The sequence below is a fragment of the Oenanthe melanoleuca genome, chromosome 6 (assembly GCF_029582105.1).
Source record: "Oenanthe melanoleuca isolate GR-GAL-2019-014 chromosome 6, OMel1.0, whole genome shotgun sequence".
NCBI classification, from domain to species: domain Eukaryota; kingdom Metazoa; phylum Chordata; class Aves; order Passeriformes; family Muscicapidae; genus Oenanthe; species Oenanthe melanoleuca.
Window position 1 is genome coordinate 21884132 of NC_079340.1, and position 15653 is coordinate 21899784.

Genomic DNA, 15653 nt, shown 5'->3' on the forward strand with positions numbered 1-15653 from the left:
CCTCTTTTTAGAAATTTAATTGGATTTTTGTTCTATTCAATTATGTGTAAAGAAGGAAAAAAGGTAAAAGGATGTGGTATTTCTTACATTGTTCAGTTAGGAATATCCATCATATCAAGGCTTATTTTTCTTCAAAGTGGTCTGTGGGCATGGCATCTTGAGTTCTCTGCATTGGAGAGATCAGCTGATGTGCAGTGGTTCCTGTAGAGGAAAGAGAATGTATTTGTATGCTCAGAAATTGATTCTAATCAATGTTTCCCTGGCAGTTACCATAACTGCAAGATGAAGAATGTGTCTACATGCTATTAGCATTGTTAATTGAGAGGAAACATGGATGCAGCCCATTGTCAGGGCTGAGACTTGTCTTCCTGTCACTTTTCTGGACTTGATGGCCCCAAAAATGCTGATGTGATCAAATAGGACATTGCAGACAACAGCAGTAGAAGTAGTACAGAACTCACTAATTCTGCCTCAAATTGTTTATCAGCAAGCACTTGGTCTTGGCTAAAGCAGACAAACTATATAAACAGTTGTCCATTGGCAAAGTGTTCTTAGGAATTTGTGGTCATATGTTAGTATTCATTGCTGAAGGACTTTCAGATGCCTAGAGGAACTTGGAGAGCTTTTGAATGTCAGCAGAGGGCAAGACTTCAGAACTCCTTGAGATTGCTGCTGGTGTGACTTGGCTTAGTATTGCTGCCCCAAGTATTATTTGCTGACCATCATAGCTCATCTGCTCAACTGAGAAGCTCATGACAGTAGAGAGAAGTTGTATTTAAGAGGCTTTGTGTGTGAGTTTTATAGCAGAGATTACTGAGGTTCTATGGATGTGTGAAACTCAGTGTTTCCTTTGGAGCTAGTGGTGGGCATCAGTGACAATGCTGGAGATTCTAAGAGTGAATGATGTGACAGAGCACTTGTTGTAGAACTTGTTGTAGAAGACAAGGAGGGTGCCTTTCTTAGGTGATAAGCATGAAAACAGTGCTACATAAGTTTTTCAGTGATCAGAAGGGACATAAGAATTTCTTATGAATGTTGCAAGTTACGGGAAGACTGGCAGAAGGTTAAATCATGAAGTAAATTAAGCATGTGATATGAATTGCTTTTTAACCTGTCAGGCAATTCTTGAAAAGACAAATGCCAGTTTGCAAAAATGGGCTGTATCTTGAGAAGCAGTGTTTCAAGAAACGTTGACTGACAGCTTTACTCTAGGTCTTTTGTGAAATATTCAGCTGAAGAGGTTTATTTAACCCTAGAAATATTAAAAAGAGACAGAAAGTGATTTTATGGTGGCATGAAAAAGGATATGTTTCAAAAAAAGGATATTGATAAATTGGAAAAAGGACAGAGAAGCCTCAGTTATGAGAAACTGGTGATTTCAAGATTTCAGCATCATAATCTCTTTAAAACAAAACCTGTGGTATACTCTTCAGACTGTTCAAGCATCTTTGATGAGATAAAATACCAAACCAGAAAAGGACTATAGGGCTAGACACTAAAACCAAATTGCAGCTGCAAATTGCGTACCCATTTCTTAATAGATAATTAATCACTGTAGTAAAGGACTGAAAGAAAAGGTTTTCTCCTCCTGTTCCTATCTGAATAGAATACCTTGGTGAAGTGTGCTCTAGGTAGCTACTGACATGAGAGTAATGATGTTAGGGTAATGTTGAAAAATGTAATATACAAAAAAGTTCACATAAGCTGATCTACTAGCTTGTAGTGTCATGAATCAGGTAGATTGGATCAAAGGTATCATTTTACATTTAAAACTTTAAAAATTCCCTCTGGATTTTTGTGCTTTTGGCTTTTATCTTTCCAATGAGAGATTTCTCCTCCAGTACATCAGTTATAGGCATACTGAAATTTATCTATGGAGCAATTAAGCAGATGAGCAGCCCTGAGAATTATTTTGAGACATTTTTACTCTTAGGATCACAAGACAGAGGTAAGATTCAAGGAGATGTCAGTAGGCCACAAGCTTTTAATTTTTCTGCAGTTTGCAGTCACCATGATGGCTGTGCTGAGAGAAGGCCCAGGATGAAGCACTTGTGCTGCAAGGAATTGTGGAGAAATTGTTCACTAGCTCAGCCTTCAAGCTAAATTATTACATCTTTTATTTAAATATTCAGTAGTAATGTTTAATTTTTTTTTTTTTTTTAGGGGAGAAGGGTTTTTTCCCACTGTGCTTCAGAACGGAAAGAATTTTGTACTTGGTTGTAGTAGCAAAAGAAAGCTAGAGTGCTTCAGAGAAGCCTTAAAAATAATGTTTTACTGAATGAATTTTACTCAGTTTTCCATGTTTAGTCTTGGAATTAATGGACAGGAGCGGTAAATCATGCTAAGAATTGTCCTCAAACCCAAAGAAGGGTTAAATATGCTGATTATTTCAGCACAGTCTCTTTTTTTTTTTAAAAAGTGCATACATATAGAGTAAGCTTAAGTGTTGGTATTGTTGAGCACTGTGATCTTGAGAATGCCAGGACACCCTTTGGCACAAGAGAACCTGTTTATCAGCTTCAGGGTCTGAAGCCTGGCACCTGGAAGAGCCCCCTGTGTCTGTGGATGCAGATACTCTGCAACTGGAACACGACTGGCAGTCCTATAGCAATTCTTTGTGTGTAAAACTAGGTGGGAACTGAATCTTAATGATGCCCACCACCAGGAGAAAGGAAACTGTGCTGAGCTGTGCCATTGTGAATTGTGGTGAATCTCAGCTCCTGCAGAGCTCGAAGAGAACTCGACCTTCAGCAGCTGCCTGGCTGCAATTTTCCTGGAATGGTTAAAAATACTTAAAAGTGATGGTGTGATTGATATGTTAAAAACCATTAAAGGAAGAAGGAAAAGCAGTCAATACTTGATGCAGATCTATTGCTGGGTCATGAAGAGCTGCTCCAAAGGAGGGTGTAAAAAAGCCCAGGGCAACCTGTTTGGAGCTTTTAGTAGCTGCCCCAGCATGTAACTGCAGAGAATCTGCAAGGGCTGCAAGTCTGTCTTCACTCTTTTCATACCACCCCATAATTCTGTCTGCTATATAATGGCAGAGGTGTTTTTAGGCACCAAGTCAGACTCAGGTTTGCCATTGGTATTCAGGGGTTAAGCACTCTGTTTACTCCTGCTCTCCTGAGCCACTTGCATTGAGGCAAGGGGTTCTTTGTTTGTCTGCTGGCAATCCCTGTTCATCACTATGCAGAATGAAACTCTTCATCACTATGCAGAATGAAACCTGGAATTTGCCTGAATATTAATTTTTCTGGCTTTCTGAGAGCTGTGGAAAGTAAAGGTCGGGGAAAATATATTGGCTTCTATTAAGGCAGAATGATGAACATGCTGAGCATTAACAGGCAGCCCAGCCTGCAACACACCCCAGACTTGGGCCTGCTACCAGCACCTCTGGCCTCCTGCCAGGCACTTGTGCAGAGCAGTTGCACATCTCTTCTGAATGCAGGGATGTTGTGTCTGGAGGCTTAGAGATCCACAGATCTTGAGATGAGAGTCCTGCTCTGTGGCAAGAGGAGCCCTGGTAGGTCTGTTTTGTGTATATGTGCAGTGTGTGAGGAAATACTCTGTGCTGGAGCCAGTGGGTTTATTTTACAGATTGCTTGGAAAGAACTTGGATAACCAGTTTCTGGTGTACAGCTGAAATCAAAACACTTTCCCATATTTGCCAATTCTTATTTTGAAATATTGTCTCACTTTTTAAAATAGCTGGATGCTTTTAACATGCAGGTTTGTCATTTTTATCCCAAACCTTGTATGTCAAAATTGAACTGAAATCTTGAATTTTGTCCAAAATTTTGAATCAACTCAATTTAGAGACAAATATGGAAAGGGAAAAAAAATACCCTTCTAAATTTTATTCACCTTTCTTGTTGAATTATTTTACAGCTTGTCTGTGAATCCAAATGCAGTTCTGCCCTTTAGACAGCATTCATGTTTTTGCTTTATTTGTTTGGGTTTAAATCCTTTTTTGCTTTCCACATCAATTTTTTTTTCCAGGAAGAGGTTTATACAGTTTTAGCTTTCTTGAATAATGAGCACGCTGCCAAGCCTTGGCTCTTGCAAACTGCCAAGTGCTGTTGCTCATTAGCATGAAATGCCACAGCCCATATCACTTTGCTCCTTTCCTCAGTGAGTACATGCTGGCTGTTGTATTGGGTTTGTGTGGCAAGAGTTTGGTGAGGGGCTACAGGGATGGCTCCTGTGAGAAGCTGCCAGAAACTTCTCCTCTGTCCCATGGAGCCAGGGCCAGCCAGCTCCAAGGTGGATCCACTCCTGGCCAAGCCTGAGCCCAGCAGTGACAGTGGTAGTGCTTCTGAGATAACTTAATTAAGAGGGCAAAAGGTGAGCCCATGGGAAGCCCTCTCTGGAGCAGACTCCTGGAATGACCTGTGGCACCATGGAGAGTGGAGCCCACACTGGATCAGGCTCATTGGCAGGAACCATGGTCCTGCAGAAGGAACTCCTGCTGGAGCTGCCTGTTCCTGAAGGGCTGCACTGTGTGAAGGGACCCACATCAGTGCAGTTCCTGAAGAACTGCAGCCTGTGGGAAGGACTCAGCTTGGAGAAGTTCCTGGAGAACTGTCTCCCATTGGATGGACCCACACTGGAGCAGGGGAAGAGTGTGAGGAGTCACATTACCTATCCCTGATTGTTTGGCAAACTAACTTCCCCAAGCTGAGTGTGTTTTGCCAATGTTGGTAACTGGTAAGTAATCTCTCCCTGTCCTTATGTCAACCCAGAATCTTTTCATTATATATTCTCTCACCTGTTCAGCTGAACAGAGTGGCTTTGGGCACCTGACATCCAGCCAGGGCTAACCCACCCTGGCTGTTAAAGCAGCAATTAATCACTTTGATACTGAATGAGTTCTATAATAATCTGACCTGTTATTTAAAATAATAATCAAAGTTCTCTAATGACTTGCATGATTTAATTCCTTTAGGAGTCTTTCAGCAGACGAGAAAATTTTGCTATGCAAGCTAACTTAGATTAGCTGGAGAGCTGCTGGCAAAGAATGCTTTTTACATACAGTCAGGAAAAAGATGTCTTCAGCAAGAGTAGTGTGGGTGAAGGGAAAAGAGGGTTTGGTAGGTGAACAGTGAGCAAGCCTGATTGCTTTCTGTTGCTCTAACACATTTTTTGCTGCAAGTTGGACTAGAGATTTTGGAGCAAGATTTTTACAGCATTTTACCTGGCAGTAAATGCTGCATCAGTCAAGCTAAAGCAGTGCTGGATCTGGGTTAAGTTGTCAGAAATTTCCAAGTGTGTGCCTATCAATAGTAAGTAATTATGCATATGCTCAGAAGGAATGCTAGCCAAGGGAAAGAAGGCATGCAAATTTTTTTCCTCTCTAAATGTGGTGGAATCTGCAATATCACAAAAGCATGCAGTAATCATTGACAGTTTAAAACTTTGTAATAGTGACCTGTAGATGTGCTGAAGGCCTTTTTTAAAAGGTATACTTGTTCCTTCATGTTTTCTAAAATGCAGCTTTCCCTTCATGGTCTATGACAGTACTCCTATCTCAAACATCTCTAGTGTTAGGCTGATTTTGCTAATGCTAGTTCACAAGCAATGCCAGGAAAAATATTCTGGCCCCTTGCCTGCAGACAGAAGAGTGGTTAGGATGGACAGGAATAGGAATCAGCCTGCTGCAGTGGTTGGACCACCAGAGAAGTGTTGCCTTCAGTCTTTGAATGGAAGAGCTAAAAGGAACTGAGGAAAAATCATATAGCTGACAAGTAGTCAACACTGCTGAGATTTTTGACAATGTGAAATGACAAGTCAGGATTTCAACAGCCTTTTAATGCTTAGATTTTATTTTTCACTTGAGCAATTCTGAATCAAATAGAACTCAGAGAAATGCATGCAACCAAGTGTGGTGACTTCCTTTTTTGTATTAATTATTTTTGAAAAACTGCAACACAATAGGGATTTTGTCGTTAAGTTTGCTTTTTTCCCCTTGCATTTGCACTTGATTATGGATAAGGTGTATTTGTTTGACCCCAGTTGTGATAGCTGAATTGGGAAGTTGTGTGGCCTTCCCCAACTACTGAGTGTCTACAAAGCTTTTCAGCACCAACTGAATACAAGGATGGAGGGGATAGAACACACACTGTGTTGCACAACTCAGAGGTTGGCTCAGGATCTGGAATGTTGAATTTGAGCTGTTGGTGTAAGAATTGTGCAGCTTAAGCTTCACAAAGAAACTGGCTTGAGCTATCCAAAGCTACTGCCCTGGTTGGAACTAAAGTACCTCCGTGGTGTGTAGTTGTGTATTAGCAATTATAAGGAAAAAGCAGAGGCAAACCTTTAGCTCTCCTTCCATAAAGTCCTGTACTCATTCCTTAGATCTTTTAGATCTTCTGCCACCTGTATTATGTCACATGTAACTGATTAAAAATCATGTGGCCTTTTTTTGCATTATGTTTTTGTAAGAGCCTTGAAAAACACTTATATCCTAAAGCACGAAAGACATATCAGTAGCAGAACACTGTAGGAGTTCGGCTTTTTGTTTGACTTGATGGATGAGAAAACATCAGCAGTTAACTCTAAACTATTTGATGTGCTGCTGTTTCTAAGACTGAAGAGCCATACTTCACTTTTGAAATAGAAAATGCACTTCACTGGCCTTGCTTTTGCTAACACCTGTACAGAGAACAGAGCAGAAGATAAGTGTGTGTCTAAATTACAAACCCAAAGCTTTGAGGGAGAGATGAGCATGTATGGATATGTCAAGGATGATAGTGGGTGATATGAAAAAATAACTAAGTTTCTTTACTTCTGTCATGTGGGAGAGTCTGTTCCCAAAGATTTGCACGTCAGTGGCCGATTCAGCTGAATGGGTTTTGTCAACATTTGCCTGAAATTGATTGCAGGATAAGGATGAGTAAAGTAAAAGCAAAACCCAGAAAACCCTAAGACTATTGAAGTGATTCTAGAAACCCTGGATAAGGTAGGTTGTTCTGTGGCTGTGATGAGTTGACTCTCAATCCTCCTTTTGTCCAGAACTGGGAGTGTGTGGGCACAGGACGAGTTTATCTGTGGCATTTCACTTTGCAGGTACAACAGATTTACAGTGTGCTTGTTGCCAGTAACTCAGCTGATAACTTGATCAATGCCTATAAATCACTTCTTCTGGGCATCACCTCTGACAGTAGAGATCTCAGTAGTGTAGATATTTGTGAGATGTGTGGGTATTGGGTTGGAAGGGGCTTGGCTTTCAGGGAGATGGGTCTGGTTAAGGCAATTAAATGGGGAAGAAGATGGGTGTACATGAAATACAGCAAAGGAGGTAAGATGAAGGTCTCTACTGGTCCATAAACCAGGTGCCCTATCTTGGGAAAACAGAATCTTAACTACAGGTCCTCCAGTCTTTCAGACATGACATAAATATCCTAAAAAGAGTACCATTCATTCAGCTGTAATGCTGTTTGACTCTGGCTTTCCTTGATGTTGAAAACCAACTTCACCTTGGCCCAGGTGGTGTGGGGTGACATTTTTATTGAGGATGTGGTATTCACTTGGGATGTGTCTGGGGGTGTCAACAGAATCCATGCCTCAGTCTTGGTCCTGGATTTTGGAAGGATCTGAATTCCACTAGGCATTTTTCAGCAGATGTGATTCTCATTTGTACCTGTCTGACAAGAAAAACGTTGTGAGGTTTGCAGCATCTTTTATTTTCAGAGGATTGGACTGTAAATAATGGGTCTTGGTTGGCATGGTAGTTGGTAGTGTCTCAAAGGCTGATGTTGTGATCCCTGATATTTGTGGCTGTGCAGGTATAGCTCTAGCTGACACTTGGTGTAATTAAGTTAATTAAATACCGTTGTGGGACTCATCTTAATTTCCTTTGCGAAGTAGGTTTGACTGTAGCTGATTCTTGCTTAGACAATGTTCCTTCCCCTCCTCTCTCTGTAATTTAATATCCAGCTACTTCACGACTCAATTGCATTGTTCTAACCCTTTACTCACTCAATACAGACAAATGCTGATGCTTCAGGGCCTTCCTTTCCCTCTGGGACTTCCATTGCAGGCACAAGTTTTAAATTTACTGAGTCAGTAAAATAAGGTTGTGCTCCATGACCTAAAGGGAGAGGTTTGTCTTGCTGCCACAGCCTGCAAACAGGGTGTTCAGGGCCTCATGCAATACCTGCTGGCTCACATCTGACAAAATAAGGTAATAAGAGTCTTTTCCAGTGTGTTCTAGGTAATACAGGGTTGATGGCAAGTTTTCACTAAGTTAATTAAGCTAGCAGCCTACTCAGAGCCTTTCTCAGAGAGCTTTAAAAGGTCCCAGTGGGATGACTTATAAACTTTCTAACTCTCCTAGCTTGATGTGTTTGGAAGCTGGTGTGTGCATCAGTATGGTATTCTGTGCTAGATGCAGCATCCAGTAATCCAGGCTTTCCTCAAACTTAAGCATCCTGTGATTAAATCCTAATGAAGATACTAAAAGTAATTTTTAAAACTTCAGGTTAAGATTCTGTTTGAGGTTTTGCAATGTGTCTTGTCTCAGGAGGTTTAGATGGCATCCTGTAACCTGAATTATGAAGCAATGGGTAGATGCTGACCCACTTATAGCACTTACAGAGAATAAATATTTGCCATAATGCTTTACTTCAGGTCCTAAACAGAGAAGGTGGGCATGCAAACATGTATGGTAACCTAATGTCGAATGTGCCTTTACCCCCTCTTTTTTACTTGTTTTGTTTTTTTATTTCTCACCTTCTGGATTAATTGTTTCTCCATACCTTACTGTTTGTTTTAGAGAGCAGGTTGCCTTGTACATGGGAGTTAAAAGCTGGTGTGGCTGAAGGGCTGTATTTGATGTTAAGGCAGTGTTCTGTAACCCATTTCACTGCTCTATACCAACTGGCTGTAAGAGACTGTCATGCTGTTTTCATCACAGAGTGCTTGGATACTAAAAGAACTACAGCCTGTTTGGCTTGTGGACTGTACTTGTTTAGTACAGCTGAATAACTTTGGAAAAAGGAATGTGTATGATGTAAAGGAACTGAGAAATAGGTGCTGCAGAAAAGGTTGTTAAGGCTCTGAAAAACTTACTTCCTTATTAATATTTCTTGTTATAGTGCTGTGCAGGTATTAAAACAGGACCATAGCCCTAGGGCAGTAGATACTACTATATAGTAGATACATATATTAAGGAAGTTTCAGAAAAGTTTCTCATTTTGAAAGTTGGCTGAATCTTCAAAATTTGGAACACAGATGTGGAAGAAGCACAGACACATTGTGCCTAAAAATCCAGTATGCTGGCATGTATCATGGTGGCTCTCACACCTGGGGCATGCTAGACTGAGCTGCAGGTTTTAGTGCTGGCAGCCCAAGCCCAGAGGACAGGCTTCCCTATCTGTGGTGTTTCTATTCCATCACACAGCTCCAGCTCTGTTTGTAGTTAGAAGAGCAGGTGTAGTTAACTGCTGCTCTCTGGAATTGAGGTGTAATGAAGGGTTGGCTTTTTAATGTTTTTACTTTGGTAAAAGTAAACTCTTGCCACACTCTCACCACTACTAGCTGGCTGTTTTAGAGCAGTGAAATTTGCTATAAAATATGTCATTTGATCTCTCATAAATTACATGTTTGAGGTGAGAAATCTATTTGTTATCAAGTGATGGCTTTGTTGTAGAACAATCATTTACAGACTGGGAGATGAGCAGGAACACAGATCAGTCTGCTGCCCTATGCTTCACTCTCTATGCCTAGGTAATATTTTTTACTTTGTCATTCATACCACTTAAACTATCAGTGCCACTGGTTACATATGCCTAAGAATTCTGATGCTTACTTATTGAGAAAAGGGAACAGAAATGCTTCTTAGATTAATTTCCAGTGAGGCACTGGCTGCATGAAAATAGGTGAGTGGATAAATTCCCTAGATTGTAGTCTCAAGTGAGGTTGTGCAACTGTTCCAAAAGATGAGTTAACTGCTCACCCATGAGGATTTCCTTAGTTAAGAAGACAAATAGAAGCTAAGTGAAGTATTTTATTTGCTTGGCTTAAATTTATAGACATGGACTGTAAAAAGAGAAAATCAGCATATCCTGTGAGTGTGGTGATGCCAGGTTAGTATCCAGCAAACAGCCAAGTGTCAAGATGCACTGTGTAGCTGCCTGGTGGTTCAGAAAGCACAAGTTCTGCTTCTGCCCTTGCAGAATGGAGCTTGGTAAAACCATGCTGAGAAATGCAAGAAGCTCAGTTGCTGTGTGTGCACTCTTTTGTCCCCTCCTTATTAAATAAATAGACCATGTATCTCCCTCTGCCATGGAACCTGTCATCACGATCAATAGGTTTCAGGGTGGCAGAATTGAACAGGTGTAGCAGTTGCCTCTCCTGTGAAATTGCTGCAGTGCTGACTCGGATATTTTCAGTGAGCTGTAAAGCAAGTGCTTTTTGACTAAAATATCCTTTTGTCTTGGATTCTTCCCTGCAGTTTATTATTGTGTCTAGAAGATGCCTCCCGCTGTGAGTTGTGGACTTTCAGCTTAATGTCAGTACTCATTAAATTGTAGGAGCAAAAGAAATTTAACAGACTGGAGTTAAACCACAGTCGAAGAAAGAATTTGATTCATGGTTCCATGGAGTTTTCTTGCTTTTAATTGCTGCAGACAGCTTAGGTATGGTAGGTATGTGTACTTCATAGCAATGCTTCATGTGTGTTAAAATAATCTAAACCCTCTCACCTCCTGCCAGGTGGGATTGTACGTATGGAGCAACTCAATCTAGTTGTTGCAGGCATGGAACAGATGGGATTTTATTGTCTGGAGTGCTGGGGGTGCCTATGAGAGCAATGTCAGCAAGATCCTTGCCCCAAACAGCACTTGCTGAGACACAGCGTGCTGCAGGAAGATTGGCTTGGAAGCTTTACATAAGTCTCCAGCAGCCATGGTTGTGATAGCATGTATAGGAGAAAAGGAGAGGGTTTGTGTTTATTTTGGTCTCTGTATTGTCTGTAATTTACTTGCTGCCTTGTGCTTGAGCAGTTTCCAACTTACCACATAGTGGAACACTAAGCTCTTACCACCTTGTTGGTTTAAAACACTTTGTGGAAGTGATTGCTCTTATTTCCATTTCATAAAGGAGAAACTAAGATGTTTGAGAGGGAGAGGGAACTGCTGTGACAAACCACAGAGAAACTGGTTACTTATTGATTCCTGCTCCTGAGCAATAGCTACTTTATCTCAGCCTCCTTTTTGTAGTAAAGCAGCTTTGTGGAGTGTGATGAAAGACAACTGTGCCCTTTCCTGCTCGCCTATTCCTGGCCTTCATAATGGATGAAGCTTAGTGCTGGAGTATTTGTCCACCTCAGACTATGTCAGTTTTCCCTGCAGAGGGAGAGTGAACTGGCTGCCTTTGCTGTGCATTGTTTCACTCAGTGAAGGCTGAGATGCATTCCTCACTGCCCAGTGCTCTGTGCTGGCACAAGCAGATGAGAAGATGAATGTCTGCAGTGAGTATAAAGTCCCCCTTGATTTCCTGTGAAGGGGTAAATACCAGCCAAGAGCTGCTGCTTTTCTCTTCCACTCTAGCGGAATGTAGGAAGAAGGGAACCTGTGGTGTTGCTTTTATTGTACAAGAAATGTTTGGGAGTCCACAAGAATACTTTATGGCAGGCACTGCCTGCTGGACCTGTGAAGTAGGTGCAAAGGCCAGGTTCATGCAGGGAATGATGGCTCAGCATTCCCATCTCTAAAATAAGCTTTGCAGCCTTTCTGTTCTTCCCTTAGCCTACTTTCAACACCTCCACAGTGCTTTACTTTTCTGCTCAGGATAAGAGGACAGTGTTGTCTTATGGGACTCTGGCAATGTAGCTGCTGTCAGGCAAGAGTGGGTATTAGACAGCTCATCTGCAATAACTTGATGGGGAGAGTCTGGAGGTCAGAGAAAATATGCTGAAGAAATGCTGCCTGCCTGAGCATAGTGATTTTGCTTTCCCTGCACATTGGACCCAGACCAGCTCATTGTGAGATTAAGGAGAGCAAGGTACCTTCCTTACCATGGTGGGTCACCTGGGCTGGAAGATCCTTTTCTTTGTGGGACCAGTATCTGGGTGGTGCTGGTGTGTTTCACTTTTCACACCTGATTTTACAACTAGTGGCAAATTAAATGGAATTAATTAAACCTTTTCTTTCCATACGTGTCATATTTGATTTCATAGGAGCCCTTTCCAGTCAGACTTTGTGTCTCCAGAAGTTCTTTTAACTCTGGGCCTCTTTGCAGGGCAGTACTGGTTGTTTCTGTTTATCAAGGAGTAACTCTAGGCAGTTTTTAAAGGCTATAAACCTAAGTTTTTAAATGTTACTGTCTGGAGAGCTACTGCAACCACTGCAGAAGCAAGTGCTGCTGCACTGATCACTGTGAGGGGAGGGGAATGCACTTACCTGGAAGGTTTCCTTCTCTCACCATAGTTCTACATGAGAGCCACAGTGTGATGTCTCTATTTAGGCAACAAAAAAAACAGTAGGGTCCACATGGAGATTCTTCTGCTTCTCGCCTTCCAGCATATGTGTTTTTTCGGGAGAAAGGGCAAGTAACAGTCACTTCAGGACTGGCCAGTTTTTGCAGCCTCAACAATAGCCAAAGTAGAAACTTTCCACCAGTTGGAGCTTTCCAGTTTGCAGAGGACAAACTGCCCTGGGATCAGTTGCTGTTTCTCTGATCCTCCCTGTTCTGCAGTTTTTCACCTCTGTTTATCTTGATCCTATCTGCCCTTCTGTCTCCTTTTTCCTATCTCTCTACTTCTTCCTTTGGTATTCTTTCTGTGTTTTTTCTATCCATAGTTTATCTCAAACTGAAGTGTTTTGTGACTCTCAGTAAGTAGCAGCACTGTTACTTATTCTGTTGCCAATGAGCTTTCCTGTGCTTTCCCTGTTCTCTTGCCTTTGAGATTCTTAGCCCCTGGGACAGAGGCAATCCACCACTCTGGTGGGACCTGCTTTTACTGTCTAACAACATGATTGATACAGCTAGTACAAATAAATGATTCATCTGCACTTTGAGGTTTCTAAATCCAAGGTGATTTTTCCTGCTATCATTCTCTTCTTCATGAAGAATTAAATGAATGCAATAGATGCAAACATACATCAATGCAAGTGTCCTAGGTTGTTCATCCTGAGAAATATGCAGCTTCATTCACATGTCTCTCTACATGTTTCTGGCATCATGGTGTGTAGGTAGCTTGAAGAGCTGCACAAAGAAGTGATGTGAGGTGTGTGTTTTTTGGAGACCTCTGGTATGCATCATCTCTCCCCAGGAGACTGAAGAATAAAGCATGTGGAGATGGCTGGTGATCTTGCCTTAAAGCAATAAACATTAACCTCAAGACACTGGGAGCCAGCTTTTTAATTCCTTAGCCGTCTGCTTGTTCAGCATCCTTCCTTTGTCCAGTGAAGTCCTCTCTTGTCAGTTCACTGCTGAGCTGTGGATCTGTCAGAGGAGGCAGTGTTGCTGAAGTGACATCTCTCAGTCCCTGGAGAATTGTGTCCCACAAGTTCTGTGAAATTTGTATGACAAATGGCCACCGAGGGACTTGGCAGTGTGGAAACACATAAGTGTGTGTACTATGGAAGGCTGTGTGGGAACTGCAACATTTTGTCTTTCAGTTGACACTTCACCATTTCCTTGCTTTACAACTGTGTTGAAGATGTTCATGCTTCACGAATACCAAACATAAGGGTTTTCTTTTTTCCCCCCCCATGATCAATATGAAGATCTCAGTAGAACACATCATCACAAATCTTTTCTAAGTGCTTTAACTGCTCCCTTCCCAAAGCTACTGGCTGGTGTGGCAGTCATTGAGGCAATCACAGTGTAAAAATAAATCATTGCCAAGGATCAGCTGTTATGTGCTGGTGTGGGAACTAATGGTGGCAGAACCACTGGCTCTTTTGTCAGTAACAGGGACACTGTGTTTCAGAGTTCTGGTCTCCCATTGTCTCAGGATCAAATGCCAGTGAAGAGGCAGCTCTGCAAAATGAATTGCAGTTGTTAATCAGTGAATATCCCAGGAGGCCAGTTGCTAAAAGCATGCTCCAGGGACGAGATGTATTTTGAGAGATGGAAGAATAGCAGAGGTGTATGAGAGTAGCTGATGCAGAAAGGTGCTTTTTAGCCTGGATAGCAGTGGAATTTCTCATAGCAGATGAGTGAGAAGGAGCTGCACCATGTGCAAAGCCTGGCCCTGGTGAGTATGTTGGGTAATAAAAATCTGGCTACACAGAGCCAGGAGTGAATCCATGTTGTTCATGCTTCTCTGCCTCAGGCTGCCTGTGGGTTCAGGAAAACAGCTCTGCAGATAGGCTGGGGAGGAATTCTTCAGTTAAAACAAATTAAACAGCTGAATTTCATCTAATCACTGAGGAGTTGTCCATTCACCTTTCAGGACATGAGGAAGGAGACTTGAATTCTTTTCCTTCCTTAATGTCTCTTGATTCTCACTGCAGTGGCAGCTGGTTGCTGGTTGTGCTTTCACTGGGTAAATCCCAGCTGTGATTGCAGGTGCTGCTCCACTAGCTCAGATCCAGCCAGGGACTTTGTGAGCAGGCAGCCCACGTTGAAGTGCTTCACAGCAGTGGGTAAAAATGAGTGCTAAATCTGTTCCCTGGTAAATGTTGGAACCACGTGAGTGCACTGAACCCCTCTGAGCTGACAAACCTTCTGTCAAGCCAGAAGTTAAGTTGTTGTAAGTCTGTGTTCCATTTTCTTTCAATAAGTTGCAGTGTGTCCTGTAGGAGTATAAATATGACTCCAGCCAGGCATGAAACATGCAGCTTGAAAACCAGTGTGTTGGAGAGGCTGAGTAATGGACAGTGACACTGAAATGGGAAGAGTCTGGGCATGTCTCAACCTGTGTGTTTATCCTTCTCTAGAGGGGAAGCCTGATAGAGGCACTGCTGATTTTGTTTTCTGGATGTAACTGTCAAGGTTGGTGAGAAGGCAGAAGTCCCTCTGTGCCAAGTGTGTATGGATGCTGCAGGAGTGACTGGCTGTGTGTGCTGACTGGCACCTGGTGTGTTGATGAGGTGTTTGGGAATGCTGCAGTGAAGGTAGCACAGCCAGGAGGGTGAGCAAGGTGATTCTGTCCCTCTGCTCTGCTCTCTGAGACCCCACCTGTGGTGCAGTGTCCAGCTCTAGTGTCCTTAGCACAGGAAAGGCATGGACATGCTAGAGCCACTCTTACAAACACCTGACAAGCAGAAAGAAGGCTGAGGAAATGCTCCAGCTGCAGTTTGGTGGATTTTCCTCCTCACAATTGTTATTCTGCTTTCAGTTTTAGATTTCTCACATCTCCTTCTAGATCCATCTGGAAGGGAAAGGGAGTGATGTGGATTGGTGCAGCTAGTGTGAGAAATGAGACAGAAGGGTAGGAATGACCAGTGTTTGCTGCTGTGTTTGGGACACTGACATAAGTTATCTCTAATGATCTAAACTGGGGATGAGGACTGAAGTCAGTATGGTAAGAATTGAAAATGTAGTAGTTGTAGTGATGGATGACTACAAGTAAGAGCCAGCTACAATATTTTTAACTGAGTGAAAATCCAAAGCAATAAACCATCAGCTTCGTCATATCAGGCAACAAAGTTCTCCAAAATGTCAGGTGACTGCAGGAGCTTCAGTTCCCTGAGCAGGATGGG

The 15653-nt window shown here is 42.2% G+C and overlaps 1 protein-coding gene across 2 annotated transcripts in view; it reads left to right on the forward strand.

Annotated features, from left to right (window-relative positions):
* The window catches only part of ARMH3 (armadillo like helical domain containing 3), a 121853-nt gene that overhangs the window by 72220 nt on the left and 33980 nt on the right, over positions 1 to 15653 (forward strand). The window lies entirely within an intron of this gene.